This window comes from Chamaea fasciata, unplaced genomic scaffold (genome assembly GCF_029207755.1).
Source record: "Chamaea fasciata isolate MVZ Bird 193981 ecotype frontalis unplaced genomic scaffold, bChaFas1.0.hap1 SCAF_6, whole genome shotgun sequence".
Classification (NCBI taxonomy): Eukaryota; Metazoa; Chordata; class Aves; order Passeriformes; family Sylviidae; genus Chamaea; species Chamaea fasciata.
Genome location: NW_027094091.1, coordinates 57460312 through 57488013, shown reverse-complemented (window position 1 = coordinate 57488013; position 27702 = coordinate 57460312). Strand labels below are relative to the sequence as shown.

General features: G+C 41.1%; 1 long non-coding RNA gene across 4 annotated transcripts in view; it reads right to left on the bottom strand.

Annotated features, from left to right (window-relative positions):
* Positions 1-27702, bottom strand: part of LOC136290706 (uncharacterized) — a 41438-nt gene that overhangs the window by 13379 nt on the left and 357 nt on the right. For all 4 annotated transcript variants that reach the window (XR_010721325.1, XR_010721323.1, XR_010721324.1 and 1 more), the window contains exon 2: positions 10822-10929. This is a non-coding gene — a long non-coding RNA (uncharacterized lncRNA). The remainder of the gene's footprint in view (positions 1-10821; positions 10930-27702) is intronic.

The window sequence follows — 27702 nt, the reverse complement described above, 5'->3', positions numbered from 1 at the left end:
CCATATTCACATCACCATCATTACACAAAAACATTGTTTGTTTTTGTGTTTTTAAGAATGCAACTTTAAGCATGGTTGGGTTTTGCCTGCTGTTTATTAAGAGAAAGGTCACAGCAATTTTGCTTTGCAAGCCACTACAGGAGGATGTTCATAAGTCTCCAATCCTCAATGCAAATTAATACAGCCCTGAAACAATGCTGGGCTTCACAGTTCACTTTTCCTTAGCTTTCTGTAGTGCTTTCTGTAATCTAGGCAGCCCCACAAGAGGGCTGCAGGGCAACAGCTTTATCTGCAAGGCTGATTGCAAAGCATATGAATCCAGTGAATGCATCTTTTTGTTGTTGTTTTTTTTTGAGCAATGACATATTTAAAAGGGGCAACAAAGCATTCCCCAAATTACAGGCAATTTCCCTAATTTACTATTATCTAGTGCTGCAGAATTTTGACAGCAACGGCCAGGGTGTGAGTTACTGAGAGGCGTGTTGTAAGATGCTGTGGTCTTTGCACAGCCAGCCCATTTTTTTATACTGAACTTTGAACGCACTGTAGCGTCTGTGCCTGTGGAGAGATGGCCCAGGAAACAGCTAGAATATTAAGTACCCAGTTATATGTCTCCCAAAGGAGGCTGCTGCTAATATTATACATTACAACAACATTGCCTGAATGGTTTATTAATGGTAGCAAAACAGAGTGAATACGACATACAATGATAATAACAATAAATGTTATTTATATGGTGCCTATCCGTGACAACGCTCTAGAGGCCTCACAAAAATACACTTAAAATGCTAGCATTGCAGTATTAAAATGTGCCCAAGGCCTCAGCAAATAAAATGGATTTGGTGTTTAAAATGTGATTTACTTATACACAGTGCCCTTAGCAGCAAATTTACATTTTAGATGAACAGACCGAGACTTTCAAAAACCACACATGGTTGTCATTGCCCAAGTGTTTGGAAGCCAGCTTAAGCTGTTACAAAAAGATTTTGAGCCCACATTATCTGCAGGCTTCTTTTAGGACTCAGAGCAGATTACATGGAATGATAAGGTCCTGAAGCAATGAATTTTGTTGGTTTGTGTGTGCGAGCAATTATAACTGCAGTGTAAATATAAATGAACTTGGTTTTAAAATGTAGCTAGAGTGCAAGGCAGCCAAGATAAACCAAAATGTCCCTGGAGTCTTTGATGTTCCTTTTATCTGGATAAACAGTGCCACATATTTGACACTCCTCTACTCCTGGGCACTTCCAACCTTGGAAACGCCTTTCTTGGAGCTTATCTGGTGTGTTGGGACTCACCTCCTCAGGCAGCCTGTGTGGAAAAGGGGGTGTTGGAGCAGGCAGTGTCTGTCTCTTGGCCTCTGAGCCTGGCTTTCCATGAGGGATTGATCTGCTATCTCATACCCTTCACCATGCCAGTCCTCCTTCCAGTGTCCCAAGCCTCTCCTCAAAACCCTGGCTCATAAACCCTCATGCACGTAAACTACAGCATGTTCACAAGTATCAAAAGGTGTTTAGAGGAGCAGTTAGCACCAAACTGCATCACCAACAATTTTCAGGGCTCACTTGCCCTCCAGGATTACAGGGCCTTTCCTTCCAGCATCTGTGGCTTCAAAAGCTCCCAGCAAAGAAGGACTGCTAGAGCTGCCAGAAAGCTCTGCAGACCAGCCTGGGGACAGAGCTGGGCAGGAGGGGACAGAGACTAAGTTAATGCATTTATTAATAGTTGGTAATGATAGCTGGGTTAACTACCAAAGTCAGACCTGACTCCTCATTCTTAAATGCTATGTCTGATCAAAAAGCCAAAATCACATTCCACCACTGCACCTGGTATGCAGCTACAGAGCCATCCTCTCATTCTTTGTTTTACAAAGTGTCTCTTAGCCCGGAGACACAAAAGGAGCATAAGCTCATCTTTCTGCCTGAAGACTTCTCTCATTGAACATGCAGAGCTAGGGACCAAAATATCCCTTGTTCCCTCGCCTCATCTCCCCACACCCAGTAAATTTAAAATGGAAAACACTGAATATGTAAGGAGTGCATGTGGCACGACGCAGAGGGTTTTTGATGTGCTCATCAAATACGATTTTACAAAAATTAATTTTTATATATTTGTGCATGTGTGTTTGCATAGGCACACACATATTGATCACCATACAGTTTTCTAAAAAAATGATTGTCATACCACAGAGACTACACTTTGATCCAGATTTACTGTGCAAAAGAGGCACAACTGCAGGGAAAATCTACTTCTTTGACCTTACTGCTACCACTAATATATACAGGTTATTAACATTTAAACATTTAAGCATATGCTTTTATTTTTCTGGAAAAAAATAAAAATCTCAAATCCCTTACATCAAAAAGGTCTTAATTTCCATAAAATGGAATCCGACAAATGGGCACAAGCTGAGGGGGGAAGGAAAAGGAAAAGGAAAAGGAAAAGGAAAAGGAAAAGGAAAAGGAAAAGGAAAAGGAAAAGGAAAAGGAAAAGGAAAAGGAAAAGGAAAAGGAAAAGGAAAAGGAAAAGGAAAAGGAAAAGGAAAAGGAAAAGGAAAAGGAAAAGGAAAAGGAAAAGGAAAAAAGGAAATGTAAAAATTTGTCTATTAGTAAAAATTCAGTGGATTGCAAGTACCAGAAGCATTTTAAACCACCAGAAAAATAATTACAGTAAAACTGTTCTTAGTTCCAGGGCTTCTCTGAGACCACACAAGGATCTCCTGCCATCCCTCTCCTTGTAATAAGCACAGCCTTTTTCTTTATCTGTGAACAATGACAATTGCTCCATTATCAAAGAACCCGGGGGAGAAAAATCATCTTGTCTTTGCATAAAACACCATTCGTTTTTATGCTTTATATAAAATAGTAATGAATGTGGAAGGATCGCTAAGTTCCAAATCAATCACAGTCTTTTGATGTTATTATTAACTGCACATACTCCATTCTTGTGGTTTATGGTATCATCAGAACCCCTCAATTGATTTATACCCTAGTGATCTAGTTGTCTCTATTCATTATCCCATATTTAATTAATATATGCCTCAGAAGGAGTTGTCAAAAGACAAAGTTAATTATAGCAGAAAAAAATCTAGTTGAAATCATGTCATATTTTAGTTTAGTGACAGCTCCCACAAAAGACCATTTTAGCTGCTTCTGTATTTTTTCTGCTTGCCTGAATAAATACTATTGTATTTTCCCACCCAAGTAAGAAAAAAGGTTGTTCTCTACTCTTCACTAGGCACTTTAGAAAGATTTCTTTGATAATTAATGTTTTACTAAGTATTTGCAATCCTTGAGCTCTGCTGAAAAACCTGATGCTGAAGAATGGAGAATTTGACAACAGATTATTAACGTTATTCATCAGCTCAAATAGCACCTTTAATGAGAGGAGAGTGAGTATTATACAATCGATAGGTAAATACATAAGAATTTTTATTCAAAATTATTCCAGCCATGTGGGCAACCTTCTCTGAGATGCTTTCAACTGTGTTCAAACAAATGACTCCTTCTGGAGGAATGTTTGCAGAAACAGTACATTTTAACTTCATGTTGGAAAATATTGATGCAAAATGAACATTTTAGGTCTGAAGTATAAATATTCACTGTGGGAATTTGATTCAAAGCTTCACAGCCATCCAGTCAGAGGTGTGAGACTCACATATCCAAATAAGTTATCCTGCTTGTCTTGACTTAGATACATTTAAATTAGGTCTGTCAGAGCCCACTGGCAAAAAATACTGATTTTAAGATACATCTTCAGAATTTTAGTGAATTATTTTGGATTATTAATGTATTGAGAAAACCTTACCTGTTCACTGGTATAACTTAATGAAAGAAATAAAAAAACCCCATTACTCCTAGCAAGCTGGAGGTGAGTGCTGCTGTCTATGCAGCACTTATACCCTTTACATTACACATGCTGATGCAGGGGAACTCTCATGCTGATATTTTTAATGCTTGCTGTTTATGATTCTTCTCTCAGAGATCTGTGTTTTGCTGCTAAGCTTTTATTCTAGGTCTGAGAGTAAAATCTGAGAGCAACAGCAAAGTTAGAAATATAAGCCATGCCAAAAAGTGACTCTTCCATCCATTAAAACTGCCCTTATTCCATATTCTCCTACCTTTCATTGCACAGAATCTTGCTGTATGCAGCACCTGTCTAGATTCCTTCAGAGAAATCCCTTTATGAGGCTTCCCCAGACAATGAAGTGTTTTCACCAGAAAGATTCCCAGACATTTTAGACTGCTGCCACCCACCTAATTTTTCTTCACCACTAGCACTACTGCTTAAAAATCTGTGATTATAAAGATGCTATTCTAGGTCTGAAGACCACTTATAACGATCCCATGGACTGCAAAGTTTTCTGAATGCTGTTCCTGGTTTGAAACCTGCAACATTACCATCCACTACAGTCACACTGTACTGGAATGTGTAATTGAAAAACGTCTTTCCCTGTGGGCAGGAATAATAATTATCCTATCAAGCTAGAAAACACACCCCACTGTCCTCATCGTCCACTGCCAGATGAACACTGCCTCATGAGCTGCCTGGATGCCAGCAGCATGTCCCAGACAGGGATATGGCAGGAACAGTTGTTGCACTTCTGCAGAAAACAGGACTGTTAACAAAGACCTGACATTCCCCAACCCCTGAAGCTGTCATTTCAGAACTGGATGGACGGGACTGGATTCCTTGGTTGGCATTTCAATATTTCATGTATGTGCAAAGAACATACTCATCCTCTTTTCTGTGTGGCAGCATATTTCACTCCAAGAGGCTGCTCCACGTACAAAATTGATCCCCGTTTCCAATGCTTTGGCAATTTCCAATACCTGATCTAAGAATGGCACTGTGGCCCCCACAGAGTCTCCATCCACCTCTTTCGTAACAGTACCACTGAAGGCATGCTCCTGCACTTCCCCTGCCACCCACAAATCCCAGGGGATGTGATTTCTGAAGGAATACAAATGTCTAACTCAGCCGGTCAACTTATTCTTTAGTATATTCAAGCAAATTGAGCAATGTTATTTTGGTTCATTAACCATTTCTGAGCAGACTTCAACTTTTTACCTATTCATTTACCATTTGTAGCAAGTTTTAGCAAGCAGAGTAAGCATTAAGCCTCACTCCCTATTTAAATTTCTTGACTGCATGTCTTAAAATGTTTCTAATAACGAACACAAATAAAGAACATAAGAAACAAGTACAAAACATAAATATGGATAAATGTATTAATTATGAAAATATTGTTTAAATGAATGATATATATTATGATTACTATAACAAATAATAAATAAAAATATTGTCTCTATAACTAAAATTATGTCAATATATAACAACACAGGTATATACAAATACAAAGAACATAAACAAACATCAACTAGACTCTCTAACCATGAAAAAAACAGAGGTGTATCATGTACCAGTCATTTGAAAGGGAAATATACTTTGTCAATGCCTGCAATATTTGCCCCCTTATGATTTCTAAAAGTGAGACTGACCATAGAGCATTACAGATTATAACCGTTCATCTTCCATAGATCTATTTACTGACTTCCATATTTCTCTCCCAATTTTTAGCTTTGTTCAGTATTTTTTCTCCTTAATATGCATGCATTTACAGGTTTGGGATTTTCTAATAAATCCCTTGAGACTGGATTATTGGCATTTATCAGTGACTCAAGTGTTGGGCCCTTTAGATGCTATCTCAGCTGTCAGAGAGAGCTGCTCTGTCAGGGTGGGGAGCAAACATCTCCCATCACCTTCTCAGAGGCACTTCCTGCTCCAGCAGCTGTATTTAAGGTTAGACCATGATTTCCTGGCCATATTCTTTTCAAGTAATGGCTGAATACACACTGACACTCAGATACAGTGGTAATGGACAGGGGCTGAGGGAAAAAGGAAAGCAAACCTGTACAGAAAGGAGAGTATCAACATTCTTTCATCAATACAAGGATACTAAAAACACGTTTGAAAAAGCTTCATCAGATCACCTGTGTGCGTTCCAGTCACAAATCACCACTGTCCTCATGAATTTACAGAGGAACCTAGTAAGTAAATACCTCTTCTTGACTTGTACAGTAAAAATGGAAGGCAAAAAAAAGGTTGTGAAGTGTCTGCTTGGGAGTATATACAAACTAAATCAAAGGTATTGTTCAAAATTTACAGCGGGTCATCTCTTCTTTTTTCCTATTTCTTTTCAATATCGAATGAAGGGCTGACCAGCAAGGTCAAACTTTCCTTATTAATGAGGCATTGCTAGAGCTTTGTCTCATTAGGGCACTCAGAACTATGCATTTACTGCAATTTGCAGCACTTAATAGAGAAAGGTCAGAGCGGGTTACGTTCAATTTCCACTTGGCAGAGGGAGGAAAAATGGAAGTAATTCATTTGCACAAATTTGAATAATTCTTCTCAGTCTCCTTTTCTTTATCTATGTCTAGATAATTCCTGCATCTTAGCCCACTCACAATCATCCCAAACCTGCCAACAGCCGGCTTTCTATGAAGGCTGTAATGGAGCTGACAGATTCTATGGATCCAGGTGTCAAAATAAAGCCATTCAGCTCCCCCTCCTCCCTCTCTCACAACAGGGAATAGGAGCTGCCTCTAGTGAGCTCTTAAACTTATCATAAATGTATCAAGATTGCTGTGGGCCATGAAACAGCTGTAGACAATTAATCTTTCCACAATTCTTCAGCATAAGAATTGCTTTCCCTGCGAAGTAACATCTGCCATGCTGAGGTGATTATTCATGGGCAATGGGCGCCACCATAGTTTTATGCATAGAGCCATCAGTGGCAATGAAGCAAAATTTATAGTTTTCCCTGGTTCAGTAAAAATAACATTTCAGCTGCATTAAAATGTCATCCATCAGCATTGTCCCAGAGCACAGGGCTCCATCTCATCCGGAGAAATTAAAAAGTATTCATTTTAATGGTAACTTGCGAAGCTTGCAGTGACATGGCTTTTTCTCCCTCCCCTCACCACCTTTTTTTTTTTTTTTTGTAAGCAATATTGAGGAGGAGGAGGGCTGAAGGAAAAGGTTATGTGGTGCAGCGAAGCTGAGGATTAAATGTGCTACTAGGGAGTAATGATATACCAATTACTGGGCTGCTGGTTCTTATTTATTCATAACCCCTGAACGCTTAATCAAAAATCCTTGAATCAAACGGAACAACTAAAGAAGGAAAGTTATTTCACAGAGATAATGTAATTCTTCAACTTAAAAAAAAAAAAAAAAAGAGAGAGAGAGAGAGCCAAATGGATATAGAGGCAAGACGTGGCACCTGCCAGAGTGGCAGGGTTAGTCTTTTAAAACATTAGCTTAAAGGAGTAGGGAAATTTAAGCCGGAAATGTAATGGTCGTAATTTACAAGCAGGTTTCTGTTCTAACTCCTAGAGTAAAGCTGATTAATGTCTGCTTTGGCAGCGTGCTCAAGGGAGAGAAGCATGCAAAAACTTGCTGTGTGAGTTTAACACTTCACTCTGTGTTGCTCACGTGCCACTGTATCAGATTGTTCAGGTAGCACCTTGCTCTGGAAGCACAGACAAGTCAAGGACTGCTCAGGAACTGGGGTGCCTTTCACCTGAGCAAAGAGAGCACATCCCAGATTTTAGACTATTTAGATGCTTACATGGATAAAAGATATTTTTCCTTGGTAAAGAAGTGGCTGAAACAAAGAACCAAACACATCTGCACCTTTTGGAACTGGAACTGAATTATACAGGCTCCACAGCCCAAAGACAGTGGCAAGCTGCAGTGGGTCCAATTCCCATTTCTGAGCTACTTTCACGTCTTTTAGGGTAAAAGAAACTCTGTTTAGAGTAGGATATTATGTACAGAAAACCTTTCAAAATCTCTGAGAGCCAAATCTCAATGTGCCTACGTTCAAATTCTCAGCAAAATTGTGCCGACTCTGTGTCTAAAGCATATTAATTTAACAGTCTGCAGATCAAAAGTATTCTGGAATGAGAATTAGAAGGTATCTTAGCCTTTAAGACCAGACTTTTTCCAAAGGCATATAGGCAGTAAAATACTAGATGAAACACAGCACTGAAGGAAGAGCTTCCCCACCAGAGAAGATTTGGTTCCAGGCAGACTGAAGCATACACATTGCAAGTTTTATCTTTTTGTTTACAGACTGATTTTATTGATCAGTTTTAGCATTGTACCTTTAACCACTGAATTGAGGTTTCTTCCCATAGTGTCTCTGGGGAGACAAGCTCTCTCTGAGGGTTCAAATCCTCTCTGTTTTGTGTGTCTCTCTCTTATGATGCACCCCACATGAGTGCCCAAAACAAAAATTCAGGCTTGGACCAGAAGTCAGATCTCAAATCCTTCAAGAAGTTAAGTGATGCCAAAATATAATCTGCCAAGTCTGGAACAGCTTGAATTTCAATAAAACACCACAGAAGGGAGATGGATTTTTTTTTTTTTTACACTACCTAATTCTGAAAGTACAGCTCACTATAAGAAAAATACCTCCCTCTCTTTTCTGAGTCTCTAAAAAATGCCAAACACACAGTAAGAGACAAACTCCCCCATCTATTATTTTTGTCTGAGAATGGAATTAAATATGGTCTTAAAGAAAAACTAAATTCCCTCAGTGAGATACAGGGCTGTCAGCAGCTTAGTGGTGGCAAGAGACTCCAATGAAGAACAAACAAGTTTGTGATAAATTGTTACATGCTTTTAACTCTATTCTTGTGTTTCCTGCGCAGTAGGGTGGCTGACTCAAGGGCCACATCTAGGATGAAGGAGGCCTGGGCTGACCTTTAATGGATCCTGCCCTTTTTACTGTTTGCTGCAGAACAGAAAAAACTCAACGATGCTGTCAGACCATTCCCCAGTACGGGAAACAACAAAATAATTTTGATGGTTTGCATAAATTCTTTCAATCCTACTGCTGATTCATTGTAAAGGACAGGTTCAGCTCCTCGGTCCTGACTGACCTCTCCTGAATTATGAGGGACCTTGCCTGGAAGAAATATTACAGTTGGCAAGATTGGAAAACAGCAACAGTGCCTGCCAGACCCTCTTGAGACTTCAGCGATCAGCTAAAGTGGCACATGCTGAAGGACACGAGACTCAAGAGCAAAGAAAATACTGAAGGGGAATTGCAAGTAACAAACCTTGTATGGATTGAGAGAGAGAAGGCAACAGCTAGTGAGAAATCATATAAGAAATACTTTTGACTTAAGGAAAAAATACAGGTTGACTCATCAGCGTGGAAAGAAAATGACATCTGACCAAGGCCCCTCTCAGTTTCCACAAGCAATCTGAACTTTCCTAGATTCAGCCTATCCAAAGGAAAAAAGCAGAAGAAACACGATCTTTGCTTTGTGTACTATGGACCTGCCTGAAAGTTTATGAAAACCATACTTTATTTTTAAGGTAAGAACTGGGTTTTATGAGCACTAAGAACAGACTCAAGGACCATTTTGTACTGGACCTGTCTCTGCCAGCCACAAGTGGCAGACTCCCCAGGAACCTGCAAAGAACAAGGCAAAGCATTTGTTCTCCTGGGTATTATTCCCAGTTTCCAGCAATCAGTGTTTCAGGGATCTCCTGAGCCAGAGGCTGCCTCTTCCTCTTATGCATCACCTGTAATATCCAATCCTCCTCAACAGTGTAATTGTGCTTTTGATCAATTAGCAGTTTCAAGCAGCTCCAGAGAGCTGCCGTACACTTGGTGCTACCCCTGCCCCTTACCAACACCCCTCGTCCCCAAAGAGGGGCACTAAGACAGATGTTGGTCAGTCCTACTGGCAACAGCCCAGACAGAGGAGCATCCTGTGAATGGCTAGTGGAGACATTGACCTTCCTTCCTTCCTTGGCAATAACCCACCTTGAGCTCTCCAGCTTCTCCCAGCAGCTCTGTGGGTCTTTCTAGGAGGCTAAATGTCTTCTGCATTCAGAGGAGAGACAGAACCCACCACATGAATCCTTTGAGTCTCAAGAGGTGTTCAAATATGTGAACCCTTTTATGAAAGTTAGCACTACAAGTGTGACTTGGGTTTCAATTTAAAAATGTTTCAACTGAAATAGTAAGCCACAAGGCTTTTAAATTTTGGCTCTTTTTAAGCTGCACAGTTACCCTTCCCAAGAAATGTTAGGACAAGACAATTAACCATGCTATTGATTTTCTAAAATAGCAATCTTACTGTGACTTCATCAGGAAATCTGCTGATGCTGGGCCATAGCTGCACTCCCTGGCCACACCAAACCATCCTTTCCAACTGAGGAGGTCTCTGTCACCTTGAAAACAACTGGGTTTCACCATAATACAGGCTGAATACTTTTAGGGATTTGTGGTGAGCTCTTAACTACCATTTGTTATCTGAGGTTCAGAAACCCCAGTGGAAGTTCATGCTCATAATAGAGCATTAACCCACATCCCCGCACTAGTTTGCTCCGACAGAGTAAAAATGTTCAGGGAAGGCCCAGTTCCATAAACTGCAGCCTGGGTGTGTCCCCAGGGCCTCCAGGGAATCTGCATCCAAGTTTCTCAGCCAGGGTGAAACTGAACCCCTGAGTGCTCCCACATCCAAGGTCAATCACGCATTAGATTTAACTCTTCAGGCTCCACAAGAAAGTACAACTGTTCTTCCCTTTGGATGGGCAGACATACCATTAATTATGAACAGTAATTAGGAGCAGTGTGTCAGCTCCAGCCAGAGGAGTTTCCCACAGGCAGAGAAGTACAGGGAAACCCTGGCAGATAAGTGCTCTGTTAGCCACTGAGCAGGTAAGGTGATCGGGGGATTACCGGTGGCCTGCATAAAGTCATGTGAGACTAAACCAGCCTGGGAACTGTACCTGCAGCCACATTATCCATCAAGCACTCCTTTGTACTTCTCTTCCTTCTTGGAACACATTGAGGGGCACCACTGTCCAGCAATTTCTCTGCACCAACCACTGCACACACTGCAAGAAGAGATTTAAGGAGAGCTGAGGGTTTTCTGTTTATTTAGCAAACCACCATTGTTTTCTGTCCCACCAATGTCACTGCAAGGGGAGAACCTGCAGCGAGAAGGAACAGCATGTTTCTGCAACATCAACCCTCAGCCAAGAGCAACCATTCATCCACTTGCTAGCAATAACAAAAATATGAGGTGTTCACATTTGGAGCCAAGGAAAAAGCAAATTAAATCTTCTCATATTCTTCCCATGGAGCTAAATAACTTTTTCTACATGTATATGGTTATTTACTATAACTTTATTTCATTAGTGTTAAAGGCTTTGTGTTAAATGTTGTGGGTCTTTTAAAATAGGACACACTGTAGAAAAAAATAAAGGGTTGCTTCATCAAACACATTAAACCTTATCTCTATCTGATTTTAAAAAATTGTGAAGCACAAATTATCCAGAGCTTAGCACTCAGTGTCTCTTTCTTGGCCTATAAAGTCAACAGTTATGGTGTTAAAGTTTAATCAATCCCATAAAATGTTACTCAGAAAGTGACCCTGGTGTTATGGCTGAAGTACATCTCCTACATTAAAAAGCACTTTCATGGAAGCCAGAGCAGTGTTATTGAAACAGAGAGCTAATAGGTATCTAGATGAGGTTATGAAAGGGAGGAGAAAGTAAAGGAGAGCACTTGGAAAGGCAGTTGAAGGAGGAAAGTGAGAGGGAGGAGAAAATCTTTTTTTTTTCCCAGTGGTTCTCCACAAAGCTAAATGTAAATATGTGAATTTTCAGGTTGAAGTATAAGAAGCTGTTTTGACAGTTGCTCAAGAGCAGAGATCTTCATGAATTTCATATTAAAGCCAGATGCAATTTTCACAGTCAACACAGGAAGATTACAGCAAACAAGAGCAGTGGTAACATCAGTGTTGACAGATGACAGGGCGTGACTGATTCCTGCAAAGTGTAGGCTTTTGGATACTGTTAAGATGAAGTTAATTAAACTATAACTTCATCAGAACATTATATTAGATGGCAAAAAAATAAAGCCAGAAGATCAGTAATTATTGTCTGTGAACATCCTTTTTGACCATTATCATTCTGACTATTGATTCACTTCCTAACATCCAGCTGAATTCCATTGCAACATGCAAGCACTAGGCAGAGCACAGTGGGCCTTGCCACATATTCAACTTCCTGTATGTTTTGGGTTAGAACAGCCAGCATCCTTCAATGTTTATAGCATGGTACACAATTCTGTTTGGAAAGTGGCACCAGTGAAGGTGATGAAAGCACAGAAACTCTTCTGAGGGAAGAAATATGGCTTGAAATTAGAACAGTTAGGCCTACCAATAAGCATAAAACTGCACAGTGAGCTGCTAGACCTCTTATTTCATCCAGCAGAATTTAGACCTCTACCACTCACCAACAGATTCATAAAAATCTGGCAGATTTCAGGTCAATATTATTAACCATGCTGAACCTTTGGTGTAATATTTGATGTCTTCCAGACCCATGTCCAAGCATATACAAACCACTGAGATTATCAGAGACATCCAACAACTACCCAAGTTAGCACCTTACCAGAACTAGTTCTGTGTTAGATGTTGTGCAGGGAGAGCTAAAGAGAAACAGAGCTTGAGGACAACCCAGTTTTGAGAAGCAGCTGAAAAAGAAGCTATTTTAAGAGGGAAAGAAATATTTCTCTTTCAAGGGCCTCTGTCTCCAGATAAGCCCACGTGTGACTAGCAGTGTATTTTCAAACCCCAAAGAAAGCATTTTTTTTACTTACTACCTTTAATCAAGGTTCTGGAGCACAAGTCCTATGAGGAGGACCTGAGAGAGGTGGGGATGTTTAACTTGGAGAAAAGGAGGCTGAGGGGGAACTTTATCTCTACAACTCCCTGAAATGAGGTGGTAGCAAGGTGAGGATCAATCTCTTCTCCCTTCTAGGCAACGAGTAGGACACAGCCTCAGTCTGAACCAGGGGAGGTTCAGGTTGGACATCAGGAGGAATTTCTTTCCAGAAAGAGCTTATTAAACATCGGGATGGACTGCCCACAGAGGTGGTAGAGTCACCATCCCCGGAGGTGTACAAGAAAAGTCTGGATGTGGCACTCGGTGCCATGATTTAGTTGACATGGTAGTGATCAAAGGTTGGACTTGATGACTTAACCAACCTAAATGATTCTGTGATACCTATGAGAAATTTCAACTGACTTTTTTTTTTTTTCTCAGGGATATGGACAAAGAGAAGGCCATGTTTTGGAGGTAATTTCAAGTTAGATGCACCCTGAAGTGAGAATGTTCATCTGTAGCATCAGATGTAAGGTGCTGGTGTTTCAGCCCAGTTTAACTAAGGTAGTTAGAACTTCATGTTTATTAAACTATTATCCAAGTCTGATCTGGGCTGGAATTCAGTACCGGTATTCCAGAGCAACTTTGACTGCAGTAAGGGTTTTCTTGTAGTCCTGGAGCAGAAAGCAGAAAAGCTCTCATCTGAAGGAAAGCTAAAGAGACATTAAGAATCACCCCTGCAAGATTCATACAGAAAACATGGCTGGACAGCTCCCTCCACCCAGGCCCTCCCAGGCAGAGCCAGGAGCAGCCAGACTCCCATCACAGCTGTTCTCCTCCAGAATCTGCTACAGCATCCGAAGAGAAGCATTGGTTCTGCAAACCAATTTGAGTTACATCTCAAATAACCAAATGTTCATTATGAATTGTTTACAAGGAAGCAGCTACCTACGATAACTCAAATAAAAGATAACTTTGAGGGTTTTGCAGATCAGACTGTGTGTCAGAAACAAGAGCACAACCTAAAGACTAAATTATGGCAAGTTATTCCATATGTACATGTTTGCAGTTCTGAGTATCTTCCAGGCTCATCCAGATTATACTAATCTGAATTTAACTTTGAACCTCTCAGTTTACACAATGTGGGATTCCTTCAAGTTTTTATAGTGTAGAGAGCTGAAATTTTGACTAGTTTCATCTCAAAATATATGCCAATACAAGACATACTTTAATAAATGTAATCCTTTGTTCAGGAGGGAAAGCATAGTAAGAATTCAGTTGTAACTTCTAAGCAGGACTCACAACTAAAACACTGAGGCATTCTGTAAAGTCTTTATACCTAACCATGCCAAAATTAGTCTTGGAAATTCCTATTCTGATTGCAAGGCAAACATAATGAAAAACAATGAGAAAACCCATGCTACCAACTCAAAGGTGTCAACTTGCTCAGGTGAATTTGCAGATGTGCAGAAGTTGACATCAATGGAACATAACTTCTCAAGTCCTCAAATTGCTAGTGGGTCCAGATCCTCTGAACGACCAAAGCTGCAAGTACAAAAGCCCAACTAGCTTCTGGTATCCATTTTCCACTCTGCTGGGGCTTTATATGTTATTCTATCTCCCAGGCTATCTTTAAACAGCTTTAACCTGAGTTTTTCTTCCCTGTCAAGAGACTATTGCAAAGCCATGGCTGCCACCATCAGAGTTTTCCTTCAATATTTAAACTAAATCTTTTAGCTCATTTCCATCTTGTTATTCAGATTTTTTATGTCCTATATGCAATAAATAATTCTTTCCCCTTTTTATTTTTCCTGATTAAAAATATTTATGGATCATGATTTCTTGCTCAAAAATGGAGATTTTGAAACAGTAAATCATTTGTCTCCCTGCCATGTCCCAGAATAACAAAACTAAAAAAGAAGTTTTCTTCAAATAATTTCACACCAAAATAAAGGTCTTTATTCAGCATTTTGACTAGGAACATATTGCTAGTGAAGACATGGGCAATCTCCAGTGGGAGGGAGGCCTAGTATTTGGCAGAGATGCAATGAATTATGAATAAATAAATAAAACTACAAAACTGAGATAGAGGTTAGTATTTGAATCTCCCCAGCACAGAGGAAGAATTGCTATTTCAGCATTCTTCTGATCAGTCTATTGAAATTGCGAGCTAAAAAGGGTTCCTTTTTTTTTCTTGTTCCCTTAAATAACTTATTAGTTAAAAGGATGTGAATTAACTTAGAATGAATGTTCAATTCATATAGTAGAATCGCCATCATCATTATTACAGGAAGCTCTAATCATTACACAGCCACTAATATAAGACATTCTGCTAGCTTGCTTTTAATGAACATGACTCACATTTCACTTTAATGATTCCTACACCCCTGTCTCCTCTGAGCCTTCTACTCAGCCATGGGGGAAGGGTGGCCTAAAAACATTTTTGAAGATAAAGAAGGGAGTCACTTCCAGTGCCCCTCTTTTATAGGGGCTCACACTGAAGAGCCTTGCAGAAATCTGAAGCTCAGAAAGTGCCCAGAGCCATCTCCTTTGAAGAAGTCTCCAACCGGACTACCCAAAATTGGGGCACATGGAAAGAGTGAACTCCTCGAAGGAGTTGAGCCAGCTGCAGCTTTTCCTTCAGAAGAGTCCTTCCCACCTTACTCGTTCAACTCCCCATTTTCCACAAAAGAATGCAGCAGCTTAAGCAGAGGGAGCTCAGAGGGAAGGTGTTGCATTGGTGGCAATGCAGAGATGCTTCAAGTGCATTGTTCTCTTCCCAAAGAGCCTGTGGGAACATCTTAAAGAAAAGCCCTTTCTCACCCAAATCTAGCCTCACCATAACAATCATACATTGAGAGACTGAAGCTTCAGATTGCTTAAACAGTTGAAATGGTCCATTTACCTCTGGGTCATAGGGTCTTAAACATCTTCACAGCACAGACCATTTCTCAAAAAAATCCACCTCAATCAATCAGGTCAGAGTCAGAAATATCTCTGTGGCAACTATAAATTATTGCTTGAGAAACTTTATTAATAACATCCAGAGATAGGCACAGAGTTAGCTCTTTGTGCGTCTGCTACATAAAAAAAACCCAAACACCCCACCAAACCACTTTCATGGCATGAGGGATAAATAAAACTGCTAGTTTTCACAGGACATCCATTACATTCTTGGATTTTCTTTCCACTAAGTGTCCAATTGGACTGCAGACTAAATTTCACTACAAATTCTGTCACTTAGACAGAATCCTACTGCTAATAACCTCACTGCTAGAGCCAATGCTATGTCATGTGGGACCACAGCCTTTCCAAAGAATAAGGCTTCAATAGTTCAGTGAAATCAGGTTGTGGTTTTATAGATGGTGGTTCCAGGTGTAAATAAATTACTTCTTTACACACCAAGAAATGCTCAATTGTACTCCTCAGTCAAACAGACAAAACATTTTAGAGCGATCCTGAAAAACAGATAAAGGAAAAGCAGAGGCAACTTCATGGAAGTTCCCTCACTTCCCTCCCATCCAAGTGTGATGTCTGGGACCGAAGCACAAAGCATTCAGACACATGAAGCCAGGACTGAACAGTACTACAGCCACTTAAAACACTGGCACCAGTCTAGGGGAGAACAATGTCATTGCTAAAACTGGTTGAAAAATTCAACATTACAGTTTTCTTCCCTTTATTCCATAGTCTATTTTGTTTCCTTAACTTTTACACACAAACCCCTTTCCTCCTGTCATTAAGTTTAGAGAGGTTGGCAAAGTTAAATATCATTAACCTTCTTAAATGACCTTAATTTTCCAGAATCTATTTAATATCCAGTCTTACAGGCAGTACTGTACAAGAACAAAGTTTTGACTTAGAAGCTCAAAAACATCACTGAAACTCCACAGAGTGCTTCCAGCAAGGGACAGGGAATGCAGTTGCCATGTCAAGAGACTTGATTGCAAGAGAGGGACAAGGAGAGTTTGAGGAACAGCCCAGAGAACAAGAGGGGTCTCTGATACTGCTTTAAAGCAACTAAAGCAATGGGAGAAATGCAAGAGACTGTGCCTTCCCTAGTCCCTTTCCCTGTGCATGACACTTATGCCCATGCTTAGCTACCCAGTTTTAGTCTTCATCTGTTTACAGGATGTCCCTTTATGCCCAATGTTCTTAGGAGATGCAGGACCTCCCTCCATTTCAGTTTTGGAGGACCACAGCTATTATTTCATGCATTCAGCTCTTCTGCAGCTGCTTCCTGTTACTCCTTAAAACTATACATCAACCTTTTCTCTCTCCCTGGTCTACGGCACACAAGGATTTGCAGCATCACAGCTGAACTATTCCTGGAAATGCTAAACAGCCCATGCTCAAAATTCATCCCTGGTGTGGTTCAGCAGCTCAATCCGTCACTACTCACTAGGCCTAACATGTGTGAATAATTTTGGACCAGGAATGGAACAACAAAGCCAGCCAAAAACTACATTTTTGGTATGAAATATTGACCAAAGATCCCAGAACAAAATGTTTTCCTTTTTTTGTTTTGATGGGGACAAAATGAAGATGGTTCCCCTCAGTACACACCTGTTCCTGACATCCTGCTTCAGATCTCCTACTACCAAGGATACAACCAGAACTGCTGATTGCCATTGGAAAGGCTGACCATCAAAAACTGAGGTACAAGTTGAGAAGCCTGCAAACCATCCCAAGGCAGCCAGTCTTTGCCCATACAAGCTCCCTGAGCCTTTCAGGCCAAATTCAGACATTTCAGCTGGTGCTGAAAGGCGTGTTTCTCATGTAACTGCACAAGTGCCTGTGAGTTAGACTCTGACCTCACAGGCTGGTTCGAGTTTGCAATTATCCCAAAATGTATTCTTGTCAACAGCACACAATTTTCAATACATCACTTGCTTTTCGAGTCAAATTAACACTTCACAGTCAGATTCTGCTTCCTAGACAACTCTATCCTAATTGAGACTTCCGTGATTTCGTTTCAAGGGAGGGCAGGAGCCTTCTTTTGTGATTTTAGCTGCAGGGACAGATAGATAATGAACTGCGTAGATTTCTCCAAACCAAATATCACGTCCCCTGAATGCAGCTACCTGACAAAAGACATTAGACTACAGAGGCTGGGACTGTGCTTAAGCTCAGACATGTATTGTTAAATGTGACATGCTCAATTTATCATTAGTTATGAAGTGAAAACGGATGAATACACATTCAATTTAGTTCAGCTGCTTTCTTCATTTATCACACTCTTTCATCATCCATCATTCTTCCCTGCCACCCTTTTGATTTGAACAAATAACACACTTTCATAAGTTTAATCTAATTAATCATAATTGTAAGGTAATGTTCCCTTAATGAAGCGTATATTGGGCTGTATAAAGTTTGTTGCAATTTTAATAAAATCTGTTCCAGATAAAATCTACAAATGTTTTCAATGGAGCCAAACTCAGCCCTATCTCTCTCTCACTTATTTCTAAGGTTGATGATGATGTATCAGTACAAAGAGCTGCTCAAGCATATTGTTCCTTTATGGAACCACTGTTTCAATAAATTGGAAAGCGTTCATCATTTTATGAGACAAGACATGCAGTTTAAAAAGCTAATTGAAGTAGAAACAAATTAGAAAACCAACCTAAAAGATTTTTCACACATTATTGCTACGAAGTATACAGTATTTGCTATCTTCTGAGTGCAACTCACACGTCAAAGTCAACATAAAGAGGAAGTTGCTCCTTAGCAGCACAAGCAGTGTACAGAGCTACTAAGTTTTGCTGCAGTTCTCCAGCTGCAGGTAACCCAGAGCAGAGCCACTGAACATGTAGATCCATGCATCAGATCAAGTCAAGGAATTTTAGTTCTTCTCAGGACAACTCAGCTTTTTTCACTGAATTTTTTCAAATCATTATGACCCCAGATTTCATTTCCACCCCTCCACCATCACAGCCTATGCTACACAAAATTTCTCACCTTGTCTTGCTGTGAGTTTCAAAGAGTCAGAAGACATTTTTGAGCATCTGGATAGGAAGTGCTGTAGAGATCAATATTACTTATGGTGATTATTAATGAGCAATTCAATTTGATCATTATTAACACACACGAGTTCTTCGTACCAAGATTAACACAACCTCAATTTGCTCACACCATAACAAACTCATTTGCATCTCTTTCCACTCTTACACTGGCAATTATTTTGAAGTTGCAGTAGCACAAACAGCACATTAGAAAACTGACTTATTTTCCCACTGACAGACTTTCACATCTCGGGGCCACTAATAACAGATGTCTGTCCTTTTCAAAATCCGGCTGAAAGATGTACTTCTTCACTCCAGGGATTTTTGCCCAAGTCAGTGTCCTGGCCACAAATACTGCTGCAGAAGTATTGGCAGCTTCATGCTCCACCCATCAAACCATTTATCCACAATGTCATGTCCATGTTTTCATTTTAAAGTGCAATTTTACCAGTTTACCTCAGCTTTTTTCCAAACTAGTGAGAAATTTCCATGAGAGAAACAATTCTAACCATTACTATTGCCATCTCCACCAAGCTGAAGTTTCACCTGGACAGAGGATGGGTGAACAACCCATAAAAAAACTATTCCAGCATCTTATTCTGATGCAAGTCACTATAGGATCCCTTCTTGTTCCATCAGGAAGGAAAGAAGACAATGCAGCTCTACAGCTTGTTCCCGGGTTTACGTAAGGAATTGCAGAGCTTTTTCCTTCCACTTTGTGAAATGAATGTGTGATGGTTTCTGGCAGACTGTTAGACAAAATGTGATTGTGACTCTCCCTTGTTGCACACAAGATTAGAGCTGCACAGCTGCCAGTGCTCCCTTTAGACCTGGCAAGTTATTTTACATACCCACACAAACAGGGGCGGAAAATAGGGATTTGCTGGTTACAAAGACAAAAGCAAGAATAACAGGAATGACTTCATTTCTAACACAGACTTGCTGTGGCCAACTGCTGCTTTTAATAGCCACTTGCTTCTGTAGCTCGCCCCTTGAAACAGAAGTGTACGGGGTTTAATAATCCACCAAGGACACAGAACACCTGAGCAGGAATGCTTGGAAGAGGAAATAACACAACAGCAGGAACAAACCCTTGTAGCTGCAGCTTGCTGCAATAAATTCATTTGTAAAGAAGCAGGTACCCAGGAGAAATCCAGGGTCAGCCTCCTTCCAGATAGAGGCTGGTACAGAGGTATCATGTGAGAGGGAAGCTTCAGGCATTTAACATAGTTCTGCATTCTTCTGAAAGGAAAAAAAAAAAAATAATAAAAATAGGTCTCAGCCAGCATGGAAAATGCATGCAATGAAAGCTCTTCTCTCAGGACAGGGGGAATTTCCACATCTTCCCAGCTGGGGGGATTCCTGCTGTAGCCCCCTTTCCCAGCTCTTCCCTTTACTCTTATTTTGCACAAAACAATTATGTGGGACAGTGAGGTGGCAATTTCTGCTCCTTATCCTGTACTCCTTCACTTTTTAAAAAAATTTTTGACTCAGAACAGGTATATCTTCTAAGCTGCTACAGCAGCCAGTGCACTGCTACCAATTAGGTTAAGTACAAAGTATGAGATCAATTAATCATTCATTATCTTCACAATGCAATAGCTGGAGCTCCATGGTAGGCAGTCCAATAATCCTTACAACCCCCAAGATACTCATCTTCTTTTAAGCTGAACATTCATTACCCTGAGCATATCAGCAGAGAAAATTCTTCAATTTCCAAGGCAATCAGTCTAGTAGAAATGACAAGTCTTGAAACTCTGGTGCACCTTAACTACATGAAGTTTAAAAGGCTTGTAAACACGTGTTTAATCAGTGCTTTCAGTGAAAGCACAAGAAAAAGTCATACTGAGCACTTGGAATTCAGGTTCATTTCACAGCCTCGACGAAACCAGGCAACCTTTACAAACGCCCTGGTATGCACTAAGTGTTACCTCTGTCCCAAGGCAGAAATACATAAGAATCCAATCCAAGAGATATATATGCGGTGGAAAAAGCTGCTCTCAGTAAACTGAATGAGGCAGGAGCCTTCAGGCCCCTGGCAAATGAAAGCTTAGAAAGCGCATGTGCAAAAGAGCCCAGCTCCTGCCTTCCTTGCTCTGAAATGATCAGTGAACTTTGACACAGGACAAATAGCAAGATGGCAGCACAAATCACAGAAATCCCAGGAGGCATACGTGAGTTAATTCCTCACTGGAAAGCACTCAGACACAAAGTGGTGCTAATTGTCTCGGGCTATGGTGCACTCATTCACTTTTTTAGCAAAAAGGTATTTTATGATTAAGCATCTCAGCTTTACAGAGGAAGATTCTGCATGGGAAAAAAAGATAATTCAATGCCTCCCTGCTCCTTAAAATGGGTCAGTAGAAAAGAGAAAAAAACAACTCTATGGAAATGGTGGAGCCTGTGACCTCTAAGCTCTCAAAATAAGACCATCCAGAGTAATAAAAAACCTTATTTAGAGAAAAGCGACTGCCAAAAGAGAACAACGTAAAAGATGTAATGGGTGTGTGGGAGTGTCCAACTCAAAGGAACATGCTGGTCTGCACAGACTTTGATTTCCCTCTGTAAGACCACACAGCTGTTTGTCCTGCTTCACTTTGTCCCCTGAACCTCTTTTCTTTCAGTCCCCAAACTCCACAGCCTCCCACATAACCTTGTTTCCTAGTCAAAGCACTGTTTCCAACACGGAAGTTGCTGCACAGGCCACAAAATACCCAGAGGGTCTGGGATCCATCATGCCAGGGCAAGGCAGGCACTGGGGCTGGACCAGTGGTCAGGGGTGGGTATGTGTAATCCAGGAGTGGCAAAAGCTGATTTAACCAAAGAGTGAGACAGCAAGCAAGGAAATAAGAGGTTTTCAGCTCAGACATCTGCAGAGAGAGTAGGGCTTGGGAAAGGGGTTTACTTGGTGTCCAGAGATGGCTGCTCAGCCCAGCAGGATCCAGGTGAGCCTACACAGCTACTCAGTGTCCTGGATCCTATGTAGTTATTACCTGGCTCTGACTTTGCCACAGTTTAGGAAACTTTTCAGAAGCAGAATGGCATCCAAAATCCATTCAGACGTCAGTTTCAAAGAAGCTTGCCTCCAGTTCTCTCCCTCTCTGTGAGAGCTCCTTTCAGGCAGTAGGACTAAAGAAGTTCACTCACATCCAGGAAAAGTAAATGAGTAGGAATGATATTTCCCAAAGAAATCTGCTACACCTTTTCTAAATAAGAGATCTCCCATCCAAACAAAAGACCCAAAACAAAACAAGGACCACATTTTGTCCAAAACGGAAAAAAACCCCAAAATCCCAGAACTTTTTTTTTTTTTTTTGGTAGGAAACTGATGACTGGGAAGGTAATTTTTTTTCTGCATATATCAGTGTTTCTCCTGCTTTTCCTTGGAAATTAAAGGAGAATAAAGGAAAAAAAATCTTAACACAGTGATTTCTCACATAGCATTTTTGTTAAGTTCCTTCAAATTCAATTCTTTCCTGCAAAGCGCATTAGAAAAGTAACTTTGCAGGTCATCCATGGCAGTTTCCCTAGTTTCCCATCAACTCTCATGCAAAGAGGCAACCTGCCCAGAGTAAACTGCACCCCTTTGAACATCTCCAAACTGAGAGGAACCTTCTCTATCTGAATAATAATGCCCATGTAGTGTTTCAGACAAAATAGTTGTGGTGCTGTGGCCCTTTACTTAAAGCCATCAGCCTCTCTCCCTATTACTTCTTCAGTAATTTTCTCTTCTGGTTTTCCCACCCCTGCAAACTCACATACCTCAAAGGACTTGAGGCCATGCAGGGGTTGCGTCCTACTTATTATTGGCAATTGTGTCCACTTGAGTGCCCTCATTGAGACAGGAGTTTTCATCCGGTGAAGCTGGTGGAAGACCCTTCTATTTAAGAACTAATTTGTTACAAAGAATGATCCCCTTGCATTTGGTTGTTGTTTGCCCAGGGAGTTCCTTTGTCATTTACTTGCTTGGTGCAAGGTATTTACTGAGCACTGCATTCCTGGCAGCAGCACAGAAACCGCCTGGACTCAATTCATTAGCGTTTAACATTATATTTGTAATAAGATCCACCACTTGAAAACCACCAGCAAACGTTGCCACCACGTTATGCTGCAAGCACAAGAAGAGGAGAAAATCATCTTTGTTACATATGTGCCAATGCTAACCTTGCTGTATGTGGCCATCATAACCTTGCTTTCAACTCTGCAGAAACAGCTCATAAAATCGGCCTCAGCCACAGAGCACTGCCTGCTCACACAGTGCTAATGTGTAATTAAATGGATACTTGCTAAGACGAGTACAAGGAGGGACAAGTTTCCACTTTCAGCAAGACCATCACTCATACACATACCCAGTGTTTCACATTTATGGGTGGTAAACAGCACACAGTCAACATCCCCAGCTCCTGAGCGTTGCAGGTGTATTTGTTCAACACAAAAAACATTTCTTTGGGACAAGAGCTTGAATTAGAACCAAAAAAAAAAAAAATCATAAAAATCTTAACAGCAGGTAACCATTCAAATTTTCTCAAGTAAGCGATTATTTTTTCACTTTGTTTTCCAGCTTTTGGTTAAAAAGGTGTTTTCTTGGAATTGTTTAAAAGAAAATTGCCAGAGAATGGAGCTGACCAATTAAGACCCGGGAAAAAGGATGTCATGCATATGGATAAGCAGGGAGATAGTGCAGGGAGAAAAAGAAGTGGTAATGAAAGGATAGAGGAGGAAACGACTTGAGTGTTTCCTGTGAACTGTCTTCTGCATGTTGGCACCTTATCCAAGCTTTTAAAAGGAGAGACAGAGTCTAGAGAGCAAATTTAGCAGTGTCTACTTGAAAGGTAAGAGTAAACTTAGACCCTGACAATTACTAAATAAGAACATAATTAATTATTCCTTCAACTGAATAGTCCTGAATCCTACCACAAATCAATCAGCTCTTCTTGCCTAAGAAGCTCTGACTCTATTTTAGCTCAATGAAAACAAAATCAATGAAGGCCAATTATAGCCCAACTCGTTAGAGTATGCAAATAGTGCCCCGTGGAGCTGAGCTGCTCTTGCTCTGGGCACTGGCGGGGAAACGAGCGTCAGGCAAACCAAATGTGAGCTGGTGCTGGCACCTAGCTGCCTGTGCTGTGATACACCAACTCCTCACAGCTCGTTTGCAGGGGGATGCAAACGTAGCAGAGACCAGCTGTGCCAAACAGCAGCTCTTCAGCAGCCTCCTGTCCTGGAATTTCAGGTGTGGAGAGCTCACCAGCACGTCTCAGACAGCAGATTCAGCATTATTTACAAAAACGGGGCGGGCAAAGCTGCAGAAAACAGAGAGCCTACCTGCCTTTCATCATCTTACATCAAGAGGAGAAGGCACTTGAAGAAGCATATATATAATAATGATATAATTATAATATTAATAATGAAATTGCAAGGCAAGGATTTTTTCCAAGTGTCATCAATTAAATGCCTCCCCCTCTCAAATGACAGCCAAGAGCTCTGGGTCTCCAGAACAGAATTCTGCTACCAACATAAGGCTGTAGTACACCTCCACTCTGCCGCCAATCTAATCTGAGCTTGCTTTTCCCAACACCAAAACCATAGCTTTTCAGGAAGTTTTCTCCTCTTCCCTGTGAAAATTCAAAATGAAAAGTTTGCCAAAATTTTCTTGCACGCAATGCACGGTCCATAGCTGTCTGGAGACATAAGGCTACTGTAGCATGAACTGCTTTGAGTTCAACCTCTTGTTCCTACCAGGGCCACCCCAGCCCCACGGGAGCACTGAGAGTGCTGACAGTGATGGTATACACATCCTTGCAGGATCCAGGCACTGGGCAAGTGCCTGCCAGACCGTGAGATCCAATTTCATGCACCCACAAAAATCTGGCCCTCCCTAGTCCTGCTCATCCTGACCAATTTCTGCATCATTTGTTCACAACAGACAGGATTATTCCCTTCAAGGAGCCACGTAGGAACAGAGCTTCCCAGTTTTCTGGCTACAGCCCAAGGACTTTTTTGGCCAAAAACCCCCTCATAGTGGCTTTCTGCCCATACAGTGGGACTCTACCCTTGGCCTCAGAGCCAGCTTTGACAGACAGCTTCATCTTTTCATTGGCTATCTAAAAATTATGATGTAACATTTACTTTCCTGTCACACTTGGCAATGCTGCCAGGGCTTGGGGTAAACTACAGAGCAGCAACTACAGAAGGTTTTAAAATGAAATGCACAACTTCTGCAAGAACAGGATGCCTCTAGTTTGGGGTGTTTTTTTTTTTCTGGTATAGAAACCTTGATGTTGCAGTATATTCCAGCTTTTGGGCTGTGTGCGTTTGGGAGCTTTGTGTTTGTTTTTTCTCATATTGTTATTCTCATGTTGGTCATATTGTCATTTTTGTGTTGGCCAGGGGGTTTTTTTGAAGCACCTTAGAAAGAAATATGATTAGGCTACACATAAAGCATGTGACAAACCATTCCTATTTTTAAATCTTGACACACCTTCCCAGAGATGTGAGAAGCCAAACCTGGGAGTTCAAGTGCTCCAAACACTGTTGATCCTCACTCTCCCTGCATATTAGTTAACATTGATTTCTAAGCTAAGTCCAAACATTAGCATTTTTGCCATTTAAAAAATAACTTTCCTACTTATGCTGGTTTTGCATTATTTGACATTTGGTGAGGAGGGAAGAAGTCACCTACAGAAATGACTTTTCTAAGAGAAGCTGCTAGCAGTTTCCTCCGTGCCTGACAAAACCAATTGGTGGCTAGTTTGAATACTAGTTTTGAATTTTTTGACACCCTGTTAAACCAATTAAAGAGTCAAATACGCCTCTGTGAGATTCACCTTTTAGGATGAACAAGCCCGGGGAAAGTCTCTTTTTCTTCCAGACTGGGAACAGGTAACAGGCCGGCGTGGCCTCCTCTGTGCATCTGGCCAGGCCCCCTGGAAACACTGTAAAAAAACCCTGTACTGACAAAAGTGGGAGCACAGCTGAATCCTGATCAGGACACATTCAAAAGTCCAAGGACAACATATCAAGCTTGAATATGAGCAAAGATTTTGCCCCTTGGGTGCATGAAGGGATGGTCAAAAGACTGCTCTGCACAGCTCCAAAAGATACAGAGGTGACTACAAACTAAGGATGCAGTTTTGCTTCAGCACTACATTTTCTGGACAGCAAGTTATTTCTGCCATAACTTCAGCCCTTCCCAGATGTGTATTCTTAATTCCTGTGTTATCTCTAGTTTCACAGAGCTAGACCAAGCCCGTGTTACTTCTGAACTACTTAAGGTCTGAAGATTTACATTTGGGCACCACCTTTCTCAAGATATCAAGGACAGTTTCCAAAAATATTTTGGCACCTGAAGATTAAAAGTACAAGTTTTTTAGGCATTCCAAACAGCATTTAATTAATACCTACCAGGCACTTGACAACCCTAAAGCCTGAATACCCTCTGTCACCCACCCCTAGGCCAGCCCAGCTAAACAGGTGTGTTTGGGACTTCAGCTGGTCACTGGTTTCTTCATGCGGCTAACCTGGGAATTGACAACCTCCTAACCAACATTATTCCTCTCCCTCCCCAAAAAGTAGTGCCACTGTTATTATTGAACAAGACAAGGAGGAAATTTCTACTGCTCTCAAGAGCTCATGCTTCTGAATTCCCATCCCTTTCCCTGAGCACGAACCCAGCATTAGGAGTCGAGTGCACAAGTGGAAGTTTGATTGCAATTGTTGGAAAGGATTAATCCCTGCCCGGGCAGCTGACTTCCACAGTGCAATAATTAAGTGGAACCGTTGCACAAGATGAAGCATGAGGAAGGAAATTAGAGTATGCCAAGCCAGGGTTGTTTTGTGCTAGAGCTGTCCCCACATGGGCTTACACTCCATCACGCTCACTTTATGCAATGCTGTCAAGCATCTAGACTAATCCATTATCCCAGGATGAAGTGAGGAACACAGGGCCAATCTCATCGTTCTTCTTTGTAACTAATTGCAGGAGACAGTGACTTGCTACTGTGTGGGAATGGAGGTGGAAAGACAGAGCCCACAAGCAAGCAATATGAGACAAACAAAGCTGAAAGTACATACAGACATCATCCCTCAGTGACAAAACTTCTGCCTTTCCTAAACCAGGAACCTTGCCTAAAACCAGGTATGAAATTGCAGAGCCAGGTAACATTAAAAAAAATAAAAATAAAAAATAAAAATGGGGTGACAACAAACACATGACACAAAATATAGAAAGATCAAAGTCCTGATGAGCAAAGCACTCACAGAAACCCGCTGCTCCCAAGTAAAGCTCTGATTTATACCAACAAGTCCCTTCAAAGGTAGAATGCTTTGGCCTGCCTAGCCTGACACAGGGCCTCACACTGAGGGTGGCAGTGCTCTGCTGGGAATGCCCTTTACTTGAAAACTCCAAGATCATCAAGGAAGATTTAACTGTAAGAGGCACAAGTTCTCTGCTCTCATCCTAGCTCACAGCCAGGTCTCTCAAAAGCCCTCTTCACTCCCCAAACCAACAAAAAAACCAGACCACAAAACACAATAAACCTTCGTGCAGTCATCAGCTGACAGATGGTGCTGCTTGGCAAGGAAATTTCTTTCCTGCAGTATGGCTGGATCAGGTGATGGTCTCAAGATTTCAAAACAAATTTCCTTTAGACTTCTGTGCAACTTGCTTTTACATAAGACAACTCTGGAATCAAAAGCTTAAAATACTGAGACAGGACATGTATTTAAGGTATAGCTAAAAACCTTATTCCTGAGATATATTCCTCATCCTGGATGGATGCCCCATTGCTGGAAGCGTTCAGGGCTAGGCTGGATGGGGCTCTGAGCAACCTGGTCTAGTGGAATGTGTCCCTGCCCATGGCAAGGGGGATTGGAACAATATGATCTTAAAGGTCCCTTCCAACCCAGACCATTCTGTGATTCCACTGGTGAAATGGTGTCAAGCCATCACATAACAGAGCAATTCACAGAAGTTCGACAAAGCAGGTACAACTGA